The 23,320-nt window shown below is 43.6% G+C and overlaps 2 non-coding genes across 2 annotated transcripts; both read left to right on the forward strand.

Annotated features, from left to right (window-relative positions):
* The first annotated feature begins 20,975 nt into the window (after positions 1–20,975).
* Positions 20,976–21,089, forward strand: LOC140317403 (U5 spliceosomal RNA). Its single transcript, XR_011917720.1, has one exon. It is a non-coding gene; the product is annotated as a U5 spliceosomal RNA (small nuclear RNA).
* A 316-nt stretch (positions 21,090–21,405) lies between these two features.
* Positions 21,406–21,596, forward strand: LOC140317003 (U2 spliceosomal RNA). The gene has a single exon (XR_011917358.1). It is a non-coding gene; the product is annotated as a U2 spliceosomal RNA (small nuclear RNA).
* Positions 21,597–23,320: the final 1,724 nt, after the last annotated feature.

The raw sequence follows: 23,320 nt of genomic DNA on the forward strand, positions 1-23,320 counted from the left end.
AAAAAGCGGGTAAGAAAAGGTTCGAATGCCCGAATATATACCATCAAAAGCGGAAGCGGAGGTGTTCGGCTGCAAGAAGGTGTGAACGTCCAACCAAAGTTTGTAAAAAGCAGTGAAGAAAAGTTTCGAATATCCAACCAAACATAATCAAAAGCGGGAGCAGAGCTGTTCGACTGCAAGTAGGTGTGAATGTCAGATCATAATTTGCAAAAAGCTGATGAGAAAGGGTGAGAATGCCCGACTATACACCATCAAATGCGGGAGCGGAAGTGTTCGGCTGTGAGTAGGTGTGAATGTCAAACCATAATTGCTGAAAAATGTGTTAGAAAAGACTAGAATGCCGGACCATACATCATCAAAAGCTGGAAAAGTGGTGTTCGGCTGCAAGTAGGTGTGAATATCCAGCCATAATTACTCACAAACCGGTAAAAAAAGGCAGTATTGCCAGACCATACATTATCAAAACAGGGAGCGGAGGTGGTTCAGCTGCAAGGTGTGAATGTCTGACTAAAGTTTATAAAAAGCGGGTAAGACAAGGTGCGAATGCCTGACAATGTATGATCAAATGAGGGAGCGGAGGTTTTCGGCTGCAAGGTCTGAATGTACAACCATAATTTGTAAAAACCGGGGAAGAAAAGGCTCGAAAGCCCGACTATACACCATCAAAAGCGGGAGCGGAGGTGTTCGGCTGCAAGTAGGTGTGAATGTTCGACCATAATTTGTAAAAAGCGGGTAAGAAAAGGTTTGAATGCCCGACTATATATTAACAAAAGCAGGAAGAGAGGTCTTCGGATAAGAGTGGGTGAGAATTTCCAACCATAATCAATAAAATGCGGTGAAAAAAAAGGTGTGAATACCCCATAGAACACTAAAAGGTGGAGCAGAAGTGTTCGGCTGCAAGAAGGTGTGACTGTTCGACTATATTTGGTGAAAAGCAGGTGAATCAAGGTCTGAATGCCCAACCTTACATCATCAAAAGCGAGATCAGAGGTGTTTGGCTGCAAGAAGGCCATAGTTTGCCAAAAGCGGGTAAGCTGCGAATGACCGACTAAATATCAACAAAAGTGGGGGCGGAGGTCTTCGGATGCAAGTGGGTGTGAATATCCCACCATACAAGTATGGTGGAGAGGAAGCTGTGAATGGCCGACCATAGTAAAAAGCGGGTGAGAAAAGGTGCGAATGTCCAATCATACATGATCAAAACAGGGAGCGGAGGTGTTTGGCTGCGACAAGGTGTGTATGTCCACCCATAATTAATGAAAAGCGGGCAACAAGTAGGTTTGAATACCCATCATCAAAAGCAGGAGTGGATGTGTTCCGCTATAAGAAGGTTTGAATGTCTGACCATAGTTTGTAAAAAGCGGGTAAGAAAAGGTTCGAGTGCCCGAACATACACCATCAAAAGAGGGAGCGGAGGTGTTCCGCTGTAAGACGGTGTGAATGTCCAACTATAGTTGGTAAAAAGCGGGTAAGAAAAGGTTAAAATACCCGACTGTACACAATCAATAGCGGGAGCGGAGTTGTTCGGCTACAAGAAGGTGTGAAAGTCCGACCATGGTTTGTAAAAAGCGGGTAAGAAAAGGTGCGAATGCCCGACAATGTATGATCAAAAGAGGGAGTGGAGGTTTTCGGCTGCAAGAAGGTCTGAATGTCCAACCATAATTTGTAAAAACCGGGGAAGAAAAGGCTCGAAAGCCCGACTATACACCATCAAAAGAGGGAGCGGAGGTGTTCAGCTGCAAGAAGGTGTGAATGTCTACCCATAATTACTGAAAAATGGGTAAGAAAAGGTGCGAATGCCTAACCATACATCATCAAAAGAGGGAGCGGAGGTGTTCCGCTGTAAGACGGTGTGAATGTCCGACCATAGATGGTAAAAAGCGGGTAAGAAAAGGTTAAATTACCCGACTGTACACAATCAAAAGAGGGAGCGGAGTTGTTCAGCTAAGAGAAGGTGTGAAAGTCCGACCTTGGTTTGTAAAAAGCGGGTAAGAAAAGGTTCGTATGCCCGAATATACACCATCAAAAGCGGAAGCGGAGGTGTTCGGCTGCAAGATATTGTGAACGTCCGACCAAAGTTTGTAAAAAGCAGTTAAGAAAAGGTTCGAATATCTAACCAAACATAATCAAAAGCGGGAGCAGAGCTGTTCGACTGGAAGTAGGTGTGAATGTCAGATCATAATTTGCAAAAAGCTGATGAGAAAGGGTGAGAATGCCCGACTATACACCATCAAATGCGGTAGCGGAGTTGTTCCGCTGTGAGTAGGTGTGAATCTCCAACCATAATTGCTGAAAAATGTGTTAGAAAAGGTAAAAATGCCGGTCCATACATAATCAAAATCGGGAGAGGTGGTGTTCAGCTGCAAGAAGGTCTAAATGTCCATCAATAATTGCTAGAAAACATGAAAGAAAATTTTCGAAAATCAAACCACACATGATCATAAGTGGGAGAGGAGGTGTTCAGCTGCCAGAAGGTGTGAATGTCCACCCATAATACCTGAAAAATGGGTAAAAAAAAGGTGCGAATGCCCAACCATACATCATCAAAAGCAGGAGTGCATGTGTTCGGCTACAAGAAGGTGTGAACGTCCAACCAAAGTTTGTAAAAAGCAGTTAAGAAAAGGTTCGAATATCCAACCATACATAATCAAAAGCGGGAGCAGAGCTGTTCGACTGCAAGTAGGTGTGAATGTCAGATCATAATTTGCAAAAAGCTGATGAGAAAGGGTGAGAATGCCCGACTATACACCATCAAATGCGGGAGCGGAGTTGTTCGGCTGTGAGTAGGTGTGAATCTCCGACCATAATTGCTGAAAAATGTGTTAGAAAAGGTAAGAATGCCGGTCCATACATCATCAAAAGCGAGAGAGGTTGTGTTCGGCTGCAAGTAGGTGTGAATGTCCAGCCATAATTACTCACAAACGGGTAAGAAAAGGTAGTATTGCCAGACCATATATGATCAAAACAGGGAGCGGAGGTGGTTCAGCTGCAAGAAGGTTTGAATGTCCGACTAAAGTTCAAATATATTAACAAAAGCGGGAGGAGAGGTCTTCGGATGAGAGTGGTTGAAAATTTCCAACCATAATGTATAAAATGCGGTGAAAAAAAGGTGTGATAGAACACTAAAAGGTGGAGCGGAAGTGTTCGGCTGCAAGAAGGTGTGAATGTTCGACTATATTTGGTGAAAAGCAGGTGAAGCAAGGTCTGAATGCCCAACCTTACATCATCAAAAGCGAGATCAGAGGTGTTTGGCTGCAAGAAGGCCATAGTTTGCCAAAAGCGGGTAAGGTGCGAATGTCCGACTAAATATCAACAAAATTTGGGGCGGAGGTCTTCGGATGCAAGTGGGTGTGAATGTCCGACTATATTTGGTGAAAAGCAGGTGAAGCAAGGTCTGAATGCCCAACCTTACATCATCAAAAGCGAGATCAGAGGTGTTTGGCTGCAAGAAGGCCATAGTTTGCCAAAAGCGGGTAAGGTGCGAATGACCGACTAAATATCAACAAAAGTGGGGGCGGAGGTCTTCGGATGCAAGTGGGTGTGAATATCCCACCATACAAGTATGGTGGAGAGGAAGCTGTGAATGGCCGACCATAGTAAAAGGCGGGTGAGAGAAGGTGCGAATGTCAAACCATACATAATCAAAACAGGGAGCGGAGGTGTTCTGCTGTAAGAAGGTGTGAATGTCCAACCATAGTTGGTAAAAAGCGGGTAAGAACAGGTTAAAATTCCCGACTGTACACAATCAATAGCGGGAGCGGAGTTGTTCGGCTACTAAAAGGTGTGAAAGTCCGACCATGGTTTGTAAAAAGCGGGTAAGAAAAGGTGCGAATGCCCGACAATGTATGATCAAAAGAGGGAGTGGAGGTTTTCGGCTGCAAGAAGGTCTGAATGTCCAACCATAATTTGTAAAAACCGGGGAAGAAAAGGCTCGAAAGCCCGACTATACACCATCAAAAGTGGGAGCGGAGGTGTTCAGCTGCAAGACGGTCTGAATGTCTATCAATAATTGCTAGAAAACATGAAAGAAAATTTTCGAATATCAAACTGCACATGATCATAAGCGGGAGAGGAGGTGTTCAGCTGCAAGAAGGTGTGAATGTCTACCCATAATTACTGAAAAATGGGTAAGAAAAGGTGCGAATGCCTAACCATAGATCATCAAAAGAGGGAGCGGAGGTGTTCCGCTGTAAGACGGTGTGAATGTCCGACCATAGATGGTAAAAAGCGGGTAAGAAAAGGTTAAATTACCCGACTGTACACAATCAAAAGAGGGAGCGGAGTTGTTCAGCTAAGAGAAGGTGTGAAAGTCCGACCTTGGTTTGTAAAAAGCGGGTAAGAAAAGGTTCGTATGCCCGAATATACACTATCAAAACCGGAAGCGTAGGTGTTCGGCTGCAAGAAGGTGTGAACGTCCGACCAAAGTTTGTAAAAAGCAGTTAAGAAAAGGTTCGAATATCTAACCAAACATAATCAAAAGCGGGAGCAGAGCTGTTCAACTGGAAGTAGGTGTGAATGTCAGATCATAATTTGCAAAAAGCTGATGAGAAAGGGTGAGAATGCCCGACTATACATCATCAAATGCGGGAGCGGAGTTGTTCGGCTGTGAGTAGGTGTGAATCTCCGACCATAATTGCTGAAAAATGTGTTAGAAAAGGTAAAAATGCCGGTCCATACATCATCAAAATCGGGAGAGGTGGTGTTCAGCTGCAAGAAGGTCTAAATGTCCATCAATAATTGCTAGAAAACATGAAAGAAAATTTTCGAAAATCAAACCACACATGATCATAAGTGGGAGAGGAGGTGTTCAGCTGCAAGAAGGTGTGAATGTCCACCCATAATACCTGAAAAATGGGTAAAAAAAAGGTGCGAATGCCCAACCATACATCATCAAAAGCAGGAGTGCATGTGTTCGGCTACAAGAAGGTGTGAACGTCCAACCAAAGTTTGTAAAAAGCAGTTAAGAAAAGGTTCGAATATCCAACCAAACATAATCAAAAGCGGGAGCAGAGCTGTTCGACTGCAAGTAGGTGTGAATGTCAGATCATAATTTGCAAAAAGCTGATGAGAAAGGGTGAGAATGCCCGACTATACACCATCAAATGCGGGAGCGGAGTTGTTCGGCTGTGAGTAGGTGTGAATCTCCGACCATAATTGCTGAAAAATGTGTTAGAAAAGGTAAGAATGCCGGTCCATACATCATCAAAAGCGAGAGAGGTTGTGTTCGGCTGCAAGTAGGTGTGACTGTTCGACTAAAGTTTGTAAAAAGTGGGTAAGACAAGGTGCGAATGCCTGACAATGTATGATCAAAAGCGGAAGCGGAGGTGTTCAGCTGCAAGAAGGTCTACATGTCCATCAATAATTGCTAGAAAACATGAAAGAAACTTTTCCAAAATCAAACCGCACATGATCATAAGTGGGATAGGAGGTGTTCAGCTGCAAGGTGTGAATGTCCACCCATAATTCCTGAAAAATGGGCAAAAAAAAGGTGTGAATGCCCAACCATACATCATCAAAAGCGGGAGTGGAAGTGTTCGGCTACAAGAAGGTGTGAACGTCCAACCAAAATATGTAAAAAGCAGTTAAGAAAAGGTTTGAATATCCAACCAAACATAATCAAAAGCGGGAGCAGAGCTTTTCGACTGCAAGTAGGTGTGAATGTCAGATCATAATTTGCAAAAAGCTGATGAGAAAGGGTGAGAATGCCCGACTATACATCATCAAATGCGGGAGCGGAGTTGTTCGGCTGTGAGTAGGTGTGAATCTCCGACCATAATTGCTGAAAAATGTGTTAGAAAAGGTAAAAATGCCGGTCCATACATCATCAAAAGCGAGAGAGGTTGTGTTCGGCTGCAAGTAGGTGTGAATGTCCAGCCATAATTACTCACAAACGGGTAAGAAAAGGTAGTATTGCCAGACCATATATGATCAAAACAGGGAGCGGAGGTGGTTCAGCTGCAAGAAGGTTTGAATGTCTCCGACTAAAGTTCAAATATATTAAAGAAAGCGGGAGGAGAGGTCTTCGGATGAGAGTGGTTGAAAATTTCCGACCATAATGTATAAAATGCGGTGAAAAAAAGGTGTGATAGAACACTAAAAGGTGGAGCGGAAGTGTTCGGCTGCAAGAAGGTGTGAATGTCCGACTATATTTGGTGAAAAGCAGGTGAAGCAAGGTCTGAATGCCCAACCTTACATCATCAAAAGCGAGATCAGAGGTGTTTGGCTGCAAGAAGGCAATAGTTTGCCAAAAGCGGGTAAGGTGCGAATGTCCGACTAAATATCAACAAAATTTGGGGCAGAGGTCTTCGGATGCAAGTGGGTGTGAATATCCAACCATACAAGTATGGTGGAGAGGAAGCTGTGAATAGCCGACCATAGTTTGGAAAAAGCGGGTAAGAAAAGGTTTGAATACCCGAACATACACCATCAAAAGAGGGAGCGGAGGTGTTCCGCTGTACGAAGGTGTGAATGTCCGACCATAGTTGGTAAAAAGCGGGTAAGAAAAGGTTAAAATACCCGACTGTACACAATCAATAGCGGGAGCGGATGTGTTCGGCTACTAAAAGGTGTGAAAGTCCGACCATGGTTTGTAAAAAGCGGGTAAGAAAAGGTGCGAATGCCCGACAATGTATGATCAAAAGAGGGAGTGGAGGTTTTCGGCTGCAAGAAGGTCTGAATGTCCAACCATAATTTGTAAAAACCGGGGAAGAAAAGGCTCGAAAGCCCGACTATACACCATCAAAAGTGGGAGCGGAGGTGTTCAGCTGCAAGACGGTCTGAATGTCTATCAATAATTGCTAGAAAACATGAAAGAAAATTTTCGAATATCAAACTGCACATGATCATAAGCGGGAGAGGAGGTGTTCAGCTGCAAGAAGGTGTGAATGTCTACCCATAATTACTGAAAAATGGGTAAGAAAAGGTGCGAATGCCTAACCATAGATCATCAAAAGAGGGAGCGGAGGTGTTCCGCTGTAAGACGGTGTGAATGTCCGACCATAGATGGTAAAAAGCGGGTAAGAAAAGGTTAAATTACCCGACTGTACACAATCAAAAGAGGGAGCGGAGTTGTTCAGCTAAGAGAAGGTGTGAAAGTCCGACCTTGGTTTGTAAAAAGCGGGTAAGAAAAGGTTCGTATGCCCGAATATACACTATCAAAACCGGAAGCGTAGGTGTTCGGCTGCAAGAAGGTGTGAACGTCCGACCAAAGTTTGTAAAAAGCAGTTAAGAAAAGGTTCGAATATCTAACCAAACATAATCAAAAGCGGGAGCAGAGCTGTTCAACTGGAAGTAGGTGTGAATGTCAGATCATAATTTGCAAAAAGCTGATGAGAAAGGGTGAGAATGCCCGACTATACATCATCAAATGCGGGAGCGGAGTTGTTCGGCTGTGAGTAGGTGTGAATCTCCGACCATAATTGCTGAAAAATGTGTTAGAAAAGGTAAAAATGCCGGTCCATACATCATCAAAATCGGGAGAGGTGGTGTTCAGCTGCAAGAAGGTCTAAATGTCCATCAATAATTGCTAGAAAACATGAAAGAAAATTTTCGAAAATCAAACCACACATGATCATAAGTGGGAGAGGAGGTGTTCAGCTGCAAGAAGGTGTGAATGTCCACCCATAATACCTGAAAAATGGGTAAAAAAAAGGTGCGAATGCCCAACCATACATCATCAAAAGCAGGAGTGCATGTGTTCGGCTACAAGAAGGTGTGAACGTCCAACCAAAGTTTGTAAAAAGCAGTTAAGAAAAGGTTCGAATATCCAACCAAACATAATCAAAAGCGGGAGCAGAGCTGTTCGACTGCAAGTAGGTGTGAATGTCAGATCATAATTTGCAAAAAGCTGATGAGAAAGGGTGAGAATGCCCGACTATACACCATCAAATGCGGGAGCGGAGTTGTTCGGCTGTGAGTAGGTGTGAATCTCCGACCATAATTGCTGAAAAATGTGTTAGAAAAGGTAAGAATGCCGGTCCATACATCATCAAAAGCGAGAGAGGTTGTGTTCGGCTGCAAGTAGGTGTGACTGTTCGACTAAAGTTTGTAAAAAGTGGGTAAGACAAGGTGCGAATGCCTGACAATGTATGATCAAAAGCGGAAGCGGAGGTGTTCAGCTGCAAGAAGGTCTACATGTCCATCAATAATTGCTAGAAAACATGAAAGAAACTTTTCCAAAATCAAACCGCACATGATCATAAGTGGGATAGGAGGTGTTCAGCTGCAAGGTGTGAATGTCCACCCATAATTCCTGAAAAATGGGCAAAAAAAAGGTGTGAATGCCCAACCATACATCATCAAAAGCGGGAGTGGAAGTGTTCGGCTACAAGAAGGTGTGAACGTCCAACCAAAATATGTAAAAAGCAGTTAAGAAAAGGTTTGAATATCCAACCAAACATAATCAAAAGCGGGAGCAGAGCTTTTCGACTGCAAGTAGGTGTGAATGTCAGATCATAATTTGCAAAAAGCTGATGAGAAAGGGTGAGAATGCCCGACTATACATCATCAAATGCGGGAGCGGAGTTGTTCGGCTGTGAGTAGGTGTGAATCTCCGACCATAATTGCTGAAAAATGTGTTAGAAAAGGTAAAAATGCCGGTCCATACATCATCAAAAGCGAGAGAGGTTGTGTTCGGCTGCAAGTAGGTGTGAATGTCCAGCCATAATTACTCACAAACGGGTAAGAAAAGGTAGTATTGCCAGACCATATATGATCAAAACAGGGAGCGGAGGTGGTTCAGCTGCAAGAAGGTTTGAATGTCTCCGACTAAAGTTCAAATATATTAAAGAAAGCGGGAGGAGAGGTCTTCGGATGAGAGTGGTTGAAAATTTCCGACCATAATGTATAAAATGCGGTGAAAAAAAGGTGTGATAGAACACTAAAAGGTGGAGCGGAAGTGTTCGGCTGCAAGAAGGTGTGAATGTCCGACTATATTTGGTGAAAAGCAGGTGAAGCAAGGTCTGAATGCCCAACCTTACATCATCAAAAGCGAGATCAGAGGTGTTTGGCTGCAAGAAGGCAATAGTTTGCCAAAAGTGGGTAAGGTGCGAATGTCCGACTAAATATCAACAAAATTTGGGGCAGAGGTCTTCGGATGCAAGTGGGTGTGAATATCCAACCATACAAGTATGGTGGAGAGGAAGCTGTGAATAGCCGACCATAGTTTGGAAAAAGCGGGTAAGAAAAGGTTTGAAGACCCGAACATACACCATCAAAAGAGGGAGCGGAGGTGTTCCGCTGTACGAAGGTGTGAATGTCCGACCATAGTTGGTAAAAAGCGGGTAAGAAAAGGTTAAAATACCCGACTGTACACAATCAATAGCGGGAGCGGATGTGTTCGGCTACAAGAAGGTGTGAAAGTCCGACCATGGTTTGTAAAAAGCGGGTAAGAAAAGGTGCGAATGTCCAACAATGTATGATCAAAAGAGAGAGCGGAGGTTTTCGGATACAAGAAGGTTTGAATGTCCCACCATAGTTTGTAAAAAGCGGGTAAGAAAAGGTTCGAATGCCCGACTATACACAATCAATAGCGGGAGCGGATGTGTTCGGCTACAAGAAGGTGTGAAAGTCCGATCATGGTTTGTAAAAACCGGGAAGAAAAGGCTCGAAAGCCCGACTATACACCATCAAAAAGAAGGTTTGAATGTCCATCAATAATTGCTTTGAAACAAGAAAGTAAATTTTCGAATATCAAACCGTACATGATCATAAGCGGGAGAGGAGGTGTTCCGCTGTAAGACAGTGTGAATGTCCGACCATAGTTGGTAAAAAGCGGGTAAGAAAAGGTTAAAATACCCGACTGTACACAATCAATAGCGGGAGCGGAGTTGTTCGGCTACTAAAAGGTGTGAAAGTCCGACCCTGGTTTGTAAAAAGCGGGTAAGAAAAGGTTCGAATGCCCGAACATACACCATCAAAAGAGGGAGCGGAGGTGTTCCGCTGTAAGACGGTGTGAATGTCCGATCATAGTTGGTAAAAAGCGGGTAAGAAAAGGTTAAAATACCCGACTGTACACAATCAAAAGAGGGAGCGGAGTTGTTCAGCTAAGAGAAGGTGTGAAAGTCCGACCATGGTTTGTAAAAAGCGGGTAAGAAAAGGTTCGTATGCCCGAATATACACTATCAAAACCGGAAGCGTAGGTGTTCGGCTGCAAGAAGGTGTGAACGTCCGACCAAAGTTTGTAAAAAAGCAGTTAAGAAAAGGTTCGAATATCTAACCAAACATAATCAAAAGCGGGAGCAGAGCTGTTCGACTGCAAGTAGGTGTTAATGTCAGAGAATAATTTGCAAAAAGCTGATGAAAAAGGGTGCGAAATCCCGACTATACACCATCAAATGCGGTAGCGGAGTTGTTCGGCTGTGAGTAGGTGTGATTCTCCAACCATAATTGCTGAAAAATGTGTTAGAAAAGGTAAGAATGCCGGTCCATACATCATCAAAAGCGGGAGAGGTGGTGTTCGGCTGCAAGTAGGTGTGAATGTCCATTAATAATTGCTTTAAAACATGAAAGAAAATTTTCGAATATCAAACCTTACATGATCATTAGCGGGAGAGGAGGTGTTCAGCTGCAAGAAGATGTGAATATCCACCCATAATTACTGAAAAATGGGTAGGAAAAGATGCGAATGTCCAACCATAAATTATCAAAAGCAGGAGTGGAGTTGTTCAGCTACAAGAAGGTATGAAAGTCCAACCATGGTTTGTAAAAAGCGGGTAAGAGAAGGTTCGAATACCCGAATATATACCATCAAAAGCGGAAGCGGGGGTGTTCGGCTGCAAGAAGGTGTGAACGTCCGACCAAAGTTTGTAAAAAGCAGTTAAGAAAAGGTTTGAATACCCAACCGAACATAATCAAAAGCGGGAGCAGAGCTGTTCGACTGCAAGTAGGTGTGAATGTCAGATCATAATTGCTGAAAAATGTGATAGAAAAGACTAGAATGCCGGACAATACATCATCAAAAGCGGGAGAGATTGTTTTTCGGCTGCAAGTAGATGTGAATGTCCAGCCATAATTACTCACAAACGGGGGAAGAAAAGGTAGTATTTCCAGACCACACATGATCAAAACAGGGAGCGGAGGTTTTCGGCTGCAAGGTCTGAATGTCCAACCGTAATTTGTAAAAATCGGGGAAGAAAAGGCTCGAAAGCCCAACTATACACCATCAAAAGCGGGAGCAGAGGTGTTCAGGTGCAAGAAGGTCTGAATGTCCGACCAATAATTACTGAAAAATGGGTAAGAAAAGGTGCGAATGCCAAATCATACATCATCAAAAGCAGGAGCGGATGTATTCGGCTACAAGAAGGTTTGAATGTCCAACCATAGTAAGTAATAGGTGGGTAAGAAAAGGCTCGAATGCCCGACTATACACCATCAAAAGCGGAAGCGGAGGTGTTCGGCTGCAAGACGGTGTGAACGTCCGACCAAAGTTTGTAAAAAGCATTAAGAAAATGTTCGAATATCCAACCAAACATAATCAAAAGCGGGAGCAGAGCTGTTCGACTGCAAGTAGGTGTGAATATCAGATCATAATTTGCAAAAAGCTGATGAGAAAGGGTGAGAATGCACGACTATACACTATCAAATGTGGGAGCGGAGGTGTTCGTCTGTGAGTAGGTGTGAATCTCCGACCATAATTGCTGAAAAATGTGTTAGAAAAGGTAAGAATGCCGGACCATATATCATCAAAAGCGGGAGAGGTTGTGTTCGGCTGCAAGAAGGTGTGAATGTCCAGCCATAATTACTCACAAATGGGTAAGAAAAGGTACTATTGCCAGACCATATATGATCAAAACAGGGAGCGGAGGTGGTTCAGCTGCAAGAAGGTTTGAATGTCCGACTAAAGTTTGTAAAAAGCGGGTAAGACAAGGTGTGAATGCCCGACAATGTATGATCAAAAGAGGAGCGGAGGTTTTCGGCTGCAAGAAGGTCTGAATGTCCACCCATAATTACTGAAAAATGGGTAAGAAAAGGTGCGAAAGCCCAACCGCACATGATCATAAGTGGATGAGAAGGTAGTAAGTAGTGCAAGTAGGTGTGAATCTAAGATCATAATTTGTAAAAAGCGGGTAAGAAAAGGTAAGAATGCCCAACCATAAATTATCAAAAGCGGCAGCAGAGTTTCGGCTGGTATTTATCAATGTCTAGATAGATTTCAACAAAAAACAACGTTGTACTTTGCAGTAAAAGAAAGTGCAAATCAAAAGTTTTAGGAATCCGAGAATAAGCTTATTTTCATGAGTTCTGCACGATTTCGGATTTTATGTATAAAATGAATTTCTTCACGCAAACTAAGTTAACACTGCTTTGTCCTTCATATGTACCCATTTCTACATATATTTCAAGCATAAACTTCCTCATACTACCCTGAATGAGAAAGAGCCACACTTGTGATTAAGCCATACCTCCCTTTTGAGGAGTTCTGCATGATTTGGGATTTTATCTATAAAATTAATTCCTTCACTCAAACTATGTTAAAACGGCTTTTACCTTCATATTTATCAATGTCTCAATAGATTTAAACAAAAAAACAACGTTGTACTTTGCAATAAAAGAAAGAGCAAATCAAAAGTTTTAGGAATCCGAGAATAAGCTTATTTTCATGAGTTCTGCACGATTTCGGATTTTATGTATAAAATGAATTCATTCACTCAAACCAAGTTAAAACTGCTTTTTCCTTCATATTTATCAATGTCTAGATCGACTTCAACAAAGAACAACATTGTATTTTGCAGTAGAAGAAAGAGCAAAACTGAAGGATCAGGAATCCGAGAATAAGCTTCTTTTCATACGTTCTGCATGATTTGGGATTTTATGTATAAAATGAATTCCTTCTCTCAAACTAAGTTAACACTGCTTTGTCCTTCATATGTACCCATTTCTACATATATTTCAAGCATAAACTTCCTCATACTACCCTGAATGAGAAAGAGCCACACTTGTGATTAAGCCATACCTCCCTTTTGAGGAGTTCTGCATGATTTGGGATTTTATCTATAAAATTAATTCCTTCACTCAAACTATGTTAAAACGGCTTTTACCTTCATATTTATCAATGTCTCAATAGATTTAAGCAAAAAAACAACGTTGTACTTTGCAATAAAAGAAAGAGCAAATCAAAAGTTTTAGGAATCCGAGAATAAGCTTATTTTCATGAGTTCTGCACGATTTCGGATTTTATGTATAAAATTAATTCATTCACTTAAACCAAGTTAAAACTGCTTTTTCCTTCATATTTATCAATGTCTAGATCGACTTCAACAAAGAACAACATTGTATTTTGCAGTAGAAGAAAGAGCAAAACTGAAGGATCAGGAATCCGAGAATAAGCTTCTTTTCATACGTTCTGCATGATTTGGGATTTTATGTATAAAATGAATTCCTTCTCTCAAACTAAGTTAACACTGCTTTGTCCTTCATATGTACCCATTTCTACATATATTTCAAGCATAAACTTCCTCATACTACCCTGAATGAGAAAGAACCACACTTGTGATTAAGCCATACGCCCCTTTTGAGGAGTTCTGCATGATTTGGGATTTTTTTCTATAAAATCAATTCCTTCACTCAAACTATGTTAAAACGGCTTTTACCTTCATATTTATCAATGTCTCGATAGATTTAAACAAAAAAACAACGTTGTACTTTGCAGTAAAAGAAAGAGCCAATCAAAAGTTTTAGGAATCCGAGAATAAGCTTATTTTCATGAGTTCTGCACGATTTCGGATTTTATGTATAAAATGAATTAATTCACTCAAACCAAGTTAAAACTGCTTTTTCCTTCATATTTATCAATGTCTAGATCGACTTCAACAAAGAACAACACTGTATTTTGCAGTAGAAGAAAGAGCAACACTGAAGGATCAGGAATCCGAGAATAAGCTTATTTTCTTATGGGCAAGTGGGAACTGCTTTGTCCTTCATATTTATCAATGTGTAGATGGATTTCAACTTCTTCTACTGCATCTTCTTCACACCTTCTTGTAGCCGAACACTTCCGCTCCCGCTATTGATTGTGTACAGTCGGGTATTTTAACCTTTTCTTACCCGCTTTTTACCAACTATGGTCGGACATTCACACCGTCTTACAGCGGAACACCTCCGCTCCCGCTTTTTATGGTGTATAGTCGGGCATTCGAACCTTTTCTTACCCGCTATTTACAAACTATGGTAGGACATTCAAACCTTCGTGTATCCGAAAACCTCCGCTCTCTCTTTTGATCATACATTTTCGGACATTCGCACCTTTTCTTACCCGCTTTTTACAAACCATGGTCGGACTGTCACACCTTCTTGTAGCCGAACACATCCGCTCCCACTATTGATTGTGTACAGTCGGGTATTTTAACCTTTTCTTACCCGCTTTTTACCAAGTATGGTCGGACATTCACACCTTCGTACAGCGGAACACCTCCGCTCCCTCTTTTGATGGTGTATGTTCGGGCATTCAAACCTTTTCTTACCCGCTTTTTCCAAACTATGGTCGGCTATTCACAGCTTCCTCTCCACCATACTTGTATGGTGGGATATTCCCACCCACTTGCATCCGAAAACCTCCGCCCCAAATTTTGTTGATATTTAGTCGGACATTCGCACCTTACCCGCTTTTGGCAAACTATGGCCTTCTTGCAGCCAAACAACTCTGATCTTGCTTTTGATGATGTAAGGTTGGGCATTCAGACCTTGCTTCACCTGCTTTTCACCAAATATAGTCGGACATTCACACCTTCTTGCAGCCGAACACTTCCGCTCCACCTTTTAGTGTTCTATCACACCTTTTTTTTCACCGCATTTTATACATTATGGTTGGAAATTTTCAACCAATTTCATCCGAAGACCTCTCCTCCCGCTTTTGTTAATATATTTGAACTTTAGTTTGACATTCAAACCTTCTTGCAGCTGAACCACCTCCGCTCCCTGTTTTGATCATATATGGTCTGGCAATACTACCTTTTCTTACCCGTTTGTGAGTAATTATGGCTGGACATTCACACTTACTTGCAGCCGAACACAACCTCTCTCGCTTTTGATGATGTATGGACCGGCATTTTTACCTTTTCTAACACATTTTTCAGCAATTATGGTCGGAGATTCACACCTACTCACAGCCGAACAACTCCGCTCCCGCATTTGATGATGTATAGTCGGGCATTCTCACCCTTTCTCATCAGCTTTTTGCAAATTATGATCTGACATTCACACCTACTTGCAGTCGAACAGCTCTGCTCCCGCTTTTGATTATGTTTGGTTGGATATTCGAACCTTTTCTTAACTTCTTTTTACATATTTTGGTTGGACGTTCACACCTTCTTGTAGCTGAACACTTCCACTCCTGCTTTTGATGATGTATGGTTGGGCATTCACACCTTTTTTTTGCCCATTTTTCAGGAATTATGGGTGGACATTCACACCTTGCAGCTGAACACCTCCTATCCCACTTATGATCATGTGCGGTTTGATTTTCGAAAAGTTTCTTTCATGTTTTCTAGCAATTATTGATGGACATGTAGACCTTCTTGCAGCTGAACACCTCCGCTCCCGCTTTTGATCATACATTGTCAGGCATTCGCACTTTGTCTTACCCACTTTTGACAAACTTTAGTCGAACAGTCACACCTTTTTGCAGCCGAACACCATCTCTACCGCTTTTGATGATGTATGGTCCAGCATTCTTACCTTTTCTAACACATTCTTCAGCAATTATGGTCGGACATTCACACCTACTCAGAGCCGAACACCTCCGCTCCCGCATTTGATGGTCTATAGTCGGGCATTCTACAGCGGAAAAGACTCATTCTTATGTTTGGTTAGATATTCGAACCTTTTCTTAACTGCTTTTTACAAACTTTGGTCGGACGTTCACAATATCTTGCAGCCGAACACCTCCGCTTCCGCTTTTGATGGTGTATATTCGGGCATACGAACCTTTTCTTACCCGCTTTTTACAAACCAAGGTCGGACTTTCACACCTTCTCTTAGCTGAACAACTCCGCTCCCTCTTTTGATTGTGTACAGTCGGGTAATTTAACCTTTTCTTACCCGCTTTTTACCAACTATTGTTGGACATTCACACCGTCTTACAGCGGAACACCTCCGCTCCCTCTTTTGATGGTGTATGTTCGGGCACTCGAACCTTTTCTTACCCGCTTTTTACAAACTATGGTCAGACATTCAAACCTTCTTGTAGCGGAACACATCCACTCCTGCTTTTGATGATGGGTATTCAAACCTACTTGTTGCCCGCTTTTCATTAATTATGGGTGGACATACACACCTTGTCGCAGCCAAACACCTCCGCTCCCTGTTTTGATCATGTATGATTGGACATTCGCACCTTTTCTCACCCGCTTTTTACTATGGTCGGCCATTCACAGCTTCCTCTCCACCATACTTGTATGGTGGGATATTCACACCCACTTGCATCCGAAGACCTCCGCCCCCACTTTTGTTGATATTTAGTCGGTCATTCGCAGCTTACCCGCTTTTGGCAAACTATGGCTTTCTTGCAGCCAAACACCTCTGATCTCGTTTTTGATGATGTAAGGTTGGGCATTCAGACCTTGCTTCACCTGCTTTTCACCAAATATAGTCGAACAGTCACACCTTCTTGCAGCCGAACACTTCTGCTCCACCTTTTAGTGTTCTATGGGTTATTCACACCTTTTTTTTCACCGCATTTTATTGATTATGGTTGGAAATTCTCACCCACTCTTATCCGAAGACCTCTCCTCCTGCTTTTGTTAATATATAGTCGGGCATTCAAACCTTTTCTTACCCGCTTTTTACAAATTATGGTCGAACATTCACACCTACTTGCAGCCGAACACCTCCGCTCCCGCTTTTGATGGTGTATAGTCGGGCTTTCGAGCCTTTTCTTCCCCGGTTTTTACAAATTATGGTTGTACATTCAGACCTTGCAGCCGAAAACCTCCGCTCCCTCATTTGATCATACATTGTCAGGCATTCGCACCTTGTCTTACCCGCTTTTTATAAACTTTAGTCAGACATTCACACCTTGCAGCTGAACCACCTCCGCTCCCTGTTTTGATAATGTATGGTCTGGCAATACTACCTTTTCTTACCGGTTTGTGAGTAATTATGGCTGGACATTCACACCTACTTGCAGCCGAACACCACTTTTCCAGCTTTTGATGATGTATGGTCCAGCATTCTAGTCTTTTCTAACACATTTTTCAGCAATTATGGTTTGACATTCACACCTACTCACAGCCGAACACTTCCGCTCCCGCATTTGATGGTGTATAGTCGTGGACATTCACACCTTTTTGCATTTTAACACCTCCTCTCCCGCTTATGATCATGTGCGGTTTGATATTCGAAAATTCTCTTCCATGTTTTCTAGCAATTATTGATGGACATTCAGACCTTCTTACAGCGGAACACCTCCGCTCCCGCTGTTGATGGTGTATAGTCGGGCTTTCGAGCCTTTTCTTCCCCGATTTTTACAAATTATGGATGGACATTCAGACCTTCTTTCAGCTGAAAACCTCCGCTCCCTCTTTTGATCATACATTGTCGGGCATTCGCACCTTTTCTTACCTGCTTTTTCAATTCATGGTCGGACTTTGACACCTTTTAATAGCGGAACAACTCTGCTCCCGCTATTGATTGTGTACAATAGGGTATTTTAACCTTTTCTTACCCGCTTTTTGCCAATTACTGTTGGACATTCCCACCTTCTTACAGCGGAACACCTCCGCTCCCTCCTTTGATGGTGTATGTTCGGGCATTCGAACCTTTTCTTACCCGCTTTTTACAAACTATGGTCAGACATTCAAACCTTCTTGTAGCCGAACACATCCACTCCTGCTTTTGATGATGGGTATTCAAACCTACTTGTTGCCCGCTTTTCATTAATTATGGGTGGACATACACACCTTGTCGCAGCCAAACACCTCCGCTCCCTGTTAGGATCATGTATGGTTGGGCATTCGTACCTTTTCTTACCCATTTTGCAGTAATTATGGGTGGACATTCACACCTTCTTGCATTTGAACACCTCCTCTCCCGCTTATGATCATGTGCGGTTTGATATTCGAAAATTCTCTTCCATGTTTTCTAGCAATTATTGATGGACATTCAGACCTTCTTGCAGCTGAACACCTCCGCTCCAGCTGTTGGTGGTGTATAGTCGGGCTTTCGAGCCTTTTCTTCCCAGATTTTTACAAAATATGGATGGACATTCAGACCTTGTTTCAGCCGAAAACCTCCGCTCCATCTTTTGATCATACATTGTCGGGCATTCGCACCTTTTCTTACCCGCTTTTTACAAACCATGGTCGGACTTTCACACCTTTTAGTAGCGGAACAACTCTGCTCCCGCTATTGATTGTGTACAATCGGGTATTTTAACCTTTTCTTACCTGCTTTTTGCCAACTATGGTCGGACATTCACACCTTCTTACAGCGGAACACCTCCGCTCCCTCCTTTGATGGTGTATGTTCGGGCATTCGAACCTTTTCTTACCCGCTTTTTACAAACTATGGTCAGACATTCACACCTTCTTGCAGCCGAACACTTCCGCTCTACCTTTTAGTGTTCTATGGGGTATTCACACCTTTTTTTTCACCGCATTTTATAGATTATGGTTGTAAATTCTCACCCACTCTTATCCGAAGACCTCTCCTCCTGCTTTGGTTAATATATAGTCGGGCATTCGAACCTTTTCTTACCCGCTTTTTACAAATTATGGTCGAACATTCACACCTACTTGCAGCCGAACACCTCCGCTCCCGCTTTTGATGGTGTATAGTCGGGCTTTCGAGCCTTTTCTTCCCCGGTTTTTACAAATTATGGTTGGACATTCAGACCTTGCAGCCGAAAACCTCCGCTCCCTCTTTTGATCATACATTGTCAGGCATTCGCACCTACTTGCAGCCGAATACTTCCGCTCCACCTTTTAGTGATGTATGGTTGGCATTTGCACCTTTTCTTACCCTTTCTTACCCTACTGATTGCTTAAGATTAAGTTGTTTTTTCTCAAACTACAACATTTTTTTAATTGTTGAAACTTGATTTGAAGTGGATAAATAAGGAGGACAAACAGTTTTGAGTCAGGCTGATAGAAGGAATTAATTTTATAGCAAAATCTGTATTTCGTCATATGTCGAGAGATGCTTATTGCTGAAGAAGTACAAAGTACAACGTTGTTTATCGTTGAAACTTGATTAGACATGAATAAATATGAAGGACAAAGCAGTCTTAACTTGGTTAGAGTTAAGGTTTTATAGGAGAATCCGAATTCGTGCATAACTCGTAAAATAGAGCTTATTTTCGGATTCCTGAAGAATGAGTCTGGTTCTTTCTCATAATACAAAGTTTGTTGTTTATTGTTGAAACTTCATCAGAAGTGAAGAAATAAATGAATGCCTATCAACAAATGTGGGATCTAAACTCTAGTGCTTCCTCTAAAATAATTTCCTTTCTCAATTCAGAAATGTGTGTGTGTAAGTTACAACACCCGTGACACCAAAACGGCTTTCTTTTCTCTCTTTTCTCTACACTCTGCACTGTGAGAACACACACCAAATCAGAAAGGCTTTTTTCTCTCTTTTCTACATTATGGACTGTGGGGACACAAAACCGCTCTCTCTTTTTTTTTTTGATTGTGTGCCAGGGCGTTGTCTCACGTATTAGATTATGCTTACGATACGAATGGGTTTATCAGTCACATCAGAATCCATACATACTGATCCTCCCGTAATAAAATGGTCGGATCTTATCAAACACACTTTGTTTCTTGTGACAATCAAGTCAGCGAAACAGCGTATACACGTCAAGACACTGAATCAAGTTTGCCACAAGAACTCATAAGTTTGGCAGTATTGCTCTGCCGTCAGCAATCATACACCCATTTTATTTTCGTGAGACATGTGCAGGCACCTGTTCATCTACTGTTCTATCACTATGAATTAGTTTATCTATTATCAATAAGGATACTTCTACAACTACTATCAAAGTATGTCCAGACTTCTTATGTTGTCAGTTGCTATATATGAATAAGTGGGTAGCTACTGACAAGCATTAAGCATGTCACAGAGCCCAAACATATAACATTTCAGGACACACCACACAGTTAACAACCACCGTGAAGTGTCAAAGCCCAAACATGTAACATTCAACAGGACACTTACACAACACATTCAAATCAAACAGTCAGACAACATATAAGAACATATACCCCAGCCGGCATTGCTCCCTGCCTATTTTCCTACAGCTCACTATGTGTGCGCACACCTTTATTCACAAACTCTTCAACTTATACTCTTTTACCGAAGCTGCTACAGCTCGATTGGCCGAATACCGAATAATCCTAATTCGGTGAATTTGACATCTGCCTTACATGTAACAGATTAGCGGTTTAGCAGTTTTAATTTAATTTGAGTGAAGGAATTCATTTTATAGTTAAATCCGAAATCGTGAAGAACTCATGAAAGTAAGCTTATTCTCGGATTCCTGAAACTTTAGATTTGCTATTTCTTTTACTGCAAAGTACAACGTTGGTTTTTTTGTTTAAATCTTTCAAGACATGGTAAATATGAAGGACAAAGCAGTTTTAACATAGTTTGAGTGAAGAAATTCATTTTATTGATAAAATCCCAAGAGTCTGCTGAGAAAAGAGAGTGAATGCGAAGTAGACTTTAACACGGCTCTGGGAGCGAGCCGAGTGCGGGCTAACCGGGAGAATTGCTTGAAAGAAACGCGACACCGAATGAGCGGTCAGAACAAAGCCTCAATACGGTTTTCCCGTGGTGTTTTTGTTGCTGCCTTGTCTTTTGCACAGAGTAAAAGACAAGGCAGCCATCGAATAGGGCCCGATTGTTCCTACTTGGTCAGCCGAGGAGCAAGGGGGGGGGGGGGAGGGGGGGAGCAAGCGTTTCAACCGAGCAAAGCTCACCATGGGGAAGGTGGCTATGCCAACTAGCCTGATGCCCTGCTCCCGCAGTGACGGATAATCGTACTCTGGTTTCTCTTCATAACGTACAAGTCTTTCACCTTTTACTAAAGACTTCTGTGGAGAGCAGCACTAATGAGTTGTTTCTATTTTTGGCAGGCTTTACCTTTGCGGGTGAAGCCCTTTCTGTCTGTGCAAAAGAAATCTTGTTACTGTGCAGAGTGACTTCTCTGAGTAGAGTCGCCTTACTTGTTGCGACTGTGCCGATGTTCGAAGCTGGAGTGCAAAGTTGTTGCTTGAATGGTGCTTGCTGGAGCGTGCGGGAGTGCAAAGTTATACCATTTAAAAGGGCTGAAGAGTGCTCAGTGCAGCGGGTGGGCGGAGGTGCAAAGTGACACTCTGGCCACCTATGGCCATAAAAAGAACAGGGGTGTTAGCGGACAAGTGCGCATTGTGCCAGGAAGGGCCCTCGGACGTGAACCAGTGGACAGTTGTCGCTTCTCGGCCTTTTGGCTAAGATCAAGTGTAGTATCTGTTCTTATCAGTTTAATATCTGATATGTCCTCTATACGAGGACTACATATTAAATGGATTTTTAGCAATAGGAGTTGAAAAAGTAGCTTGCTCCGTTCACTCCAAGCATTTACCCCGTACTGCAGTGCCGCTGGGAACGGTGCACTCTTCTCTACTCTTGTGAAAAAGCAAACAGCGGTGCAGGATGCAAGTTTCAGGGAGCCCAAGATGAAACTTTCTTTTAGTCTGCTGAGAAAAGAGAGTGAATGCGATGTAGACTTTAACCCGGCTATGGGAGCGAGCCGAGTGTCGGCTAACCGGGAGAATTGCTTGAAAGAAACGCCATACCAAATGAGCGGTCAGAACAAAGCCTCAATACGGTGTTCCCGTTGTGTTTTTGTTGCTGCCGCTGTTTGCTTTTTCACAAGAGCGCACCTGTTGAGGGGGGCTCTGGGGGGGCCTGGGTGATGGTGGGTCTCAGGCCCGGGCTGCTGCGACTGGTGTGACCGGGTGGTTTGTTTGTTTGTTTTTTGTTGTTGTTTGTTTGTTTTTTGTAGAGGTCCTCTGGAGTGGGGTTGGGTTGAGTGGGGTGGGGCGGGATGGGTACCTTCTGGGGGTACAGTAGCTCCCAGAATATGGTCGCTGCAGGCCCCGAGCCTGGTGGACATCAGGCCCTCCTGTCCTGTGTTGGCTCCCTGGTAGCGGGGATGCCTATTGCAGCCAGTCCCTGGCTGCCCCCAGTGTATATCCCCATTCTCCCTTCTGGCTCCTGTACACAGCACACACTCACACATGAAGGGTTTTGGGGGCGTGTGTGTTCGGTGGGGTGTAGTGGACTCTGCAGTAGTTGCACTCTGCAGTTCCCACCCCTGTTTTAATTACACCTTAGACATTACTACTTATCAAACACACTCACACACACACATTAGGTCTTGGGGGGTGGTTACACTGAGTGGCATCTGGTGGGCGGGGCTCTTTGGGTATGTAGGCTGCCCAGAGGGCCACGCTCCCAGTTCTACAAGTTTGGCTGCCCCTCAATTTTAATTGCTCACTATTAGAAAATATTGAAGAGCCAGAAGGGTGAGGGGAGGGGTCTTCTTCGCACACCCCTGCTTCCTGGTTGCTGCTCGGGGCGGGAGGGGCCAGGAGGATTAATTAATTTTTCTGCTGGTTTGGGGTCTGTGGTGGCTGGGGGGCTGCTGGCCCCCTGGTGTGCCCGCTGCACTACACCCCAGCGGAGTCGAGGGAGGGAGGACGTGTGGATGTATGGGACATGAAAGTGTGTGTGGTAATGATTGGGCCTGGATCTTGGACTTGCTGTCGCCTGGCCTGCCTGTGCTTCTCCCGATGGGGGGGGCGGCGTGGCCTCTCTCCGCTGCTCGCGACTTCACCCACCTGTGGGCACGTCTTGACTCCCAGGGCACTTGGCCAGGGGTGCTGGGGCAGGCGCTGACCCACTGTGTGGCTGTCTGGGGCGCTTGGCCCTCCTGGGTATTGGGTGGGGCCTCTGTCGGGGGGTTTGGGGGCGCTCGGGCTCCTGGGGCCCGGATCCAGTGCACGGCCCATGTCTGGGCGGCTGGGGCCTGGCGACGTCGGTGGGCTGTTGCCCCTGGCTCCCGGAGGGCCTCTGCCCTATGCTTATGGGGGCTCTTTCCGGGGGCTTCCTCTGCAGTCTTCTGGGTGGATGTGTGGTTGCCCCTGCGGTGGGCTTCCTGGGTTCTGTGCTCTGTGGGGGCTGCTGGTGGCCTGGGTCTTGTGGCCCTCTCTGCCTGCTTCTGATTGCTTGGGGGGGCTGTGGATTGTGGCCCTGTACGCTTATACACTCATAACTAAGCACGGTTATCATGTAGGTCCTGTGCCATGGGTGTTGCATGTTCTCACACACACACAACCAC

This window comes from Leuresthes tenuis, unplaced genomic scaffold (genome assembly GCF_036924035.1).
Source record: "Leuresthes tenuis unplaced genomic scaffold, fLeuTen1.0.hap1 SCAF_10, whole genome shotgun sequence".
Classification (NCBI taxonomy): domain Eukaryota; kingdom Metazoa; phylum Chordata; class Actinopteri; order Atheriniformes; family Atherinopsidae; genus Leuresthes; species Leuresthes tenuis.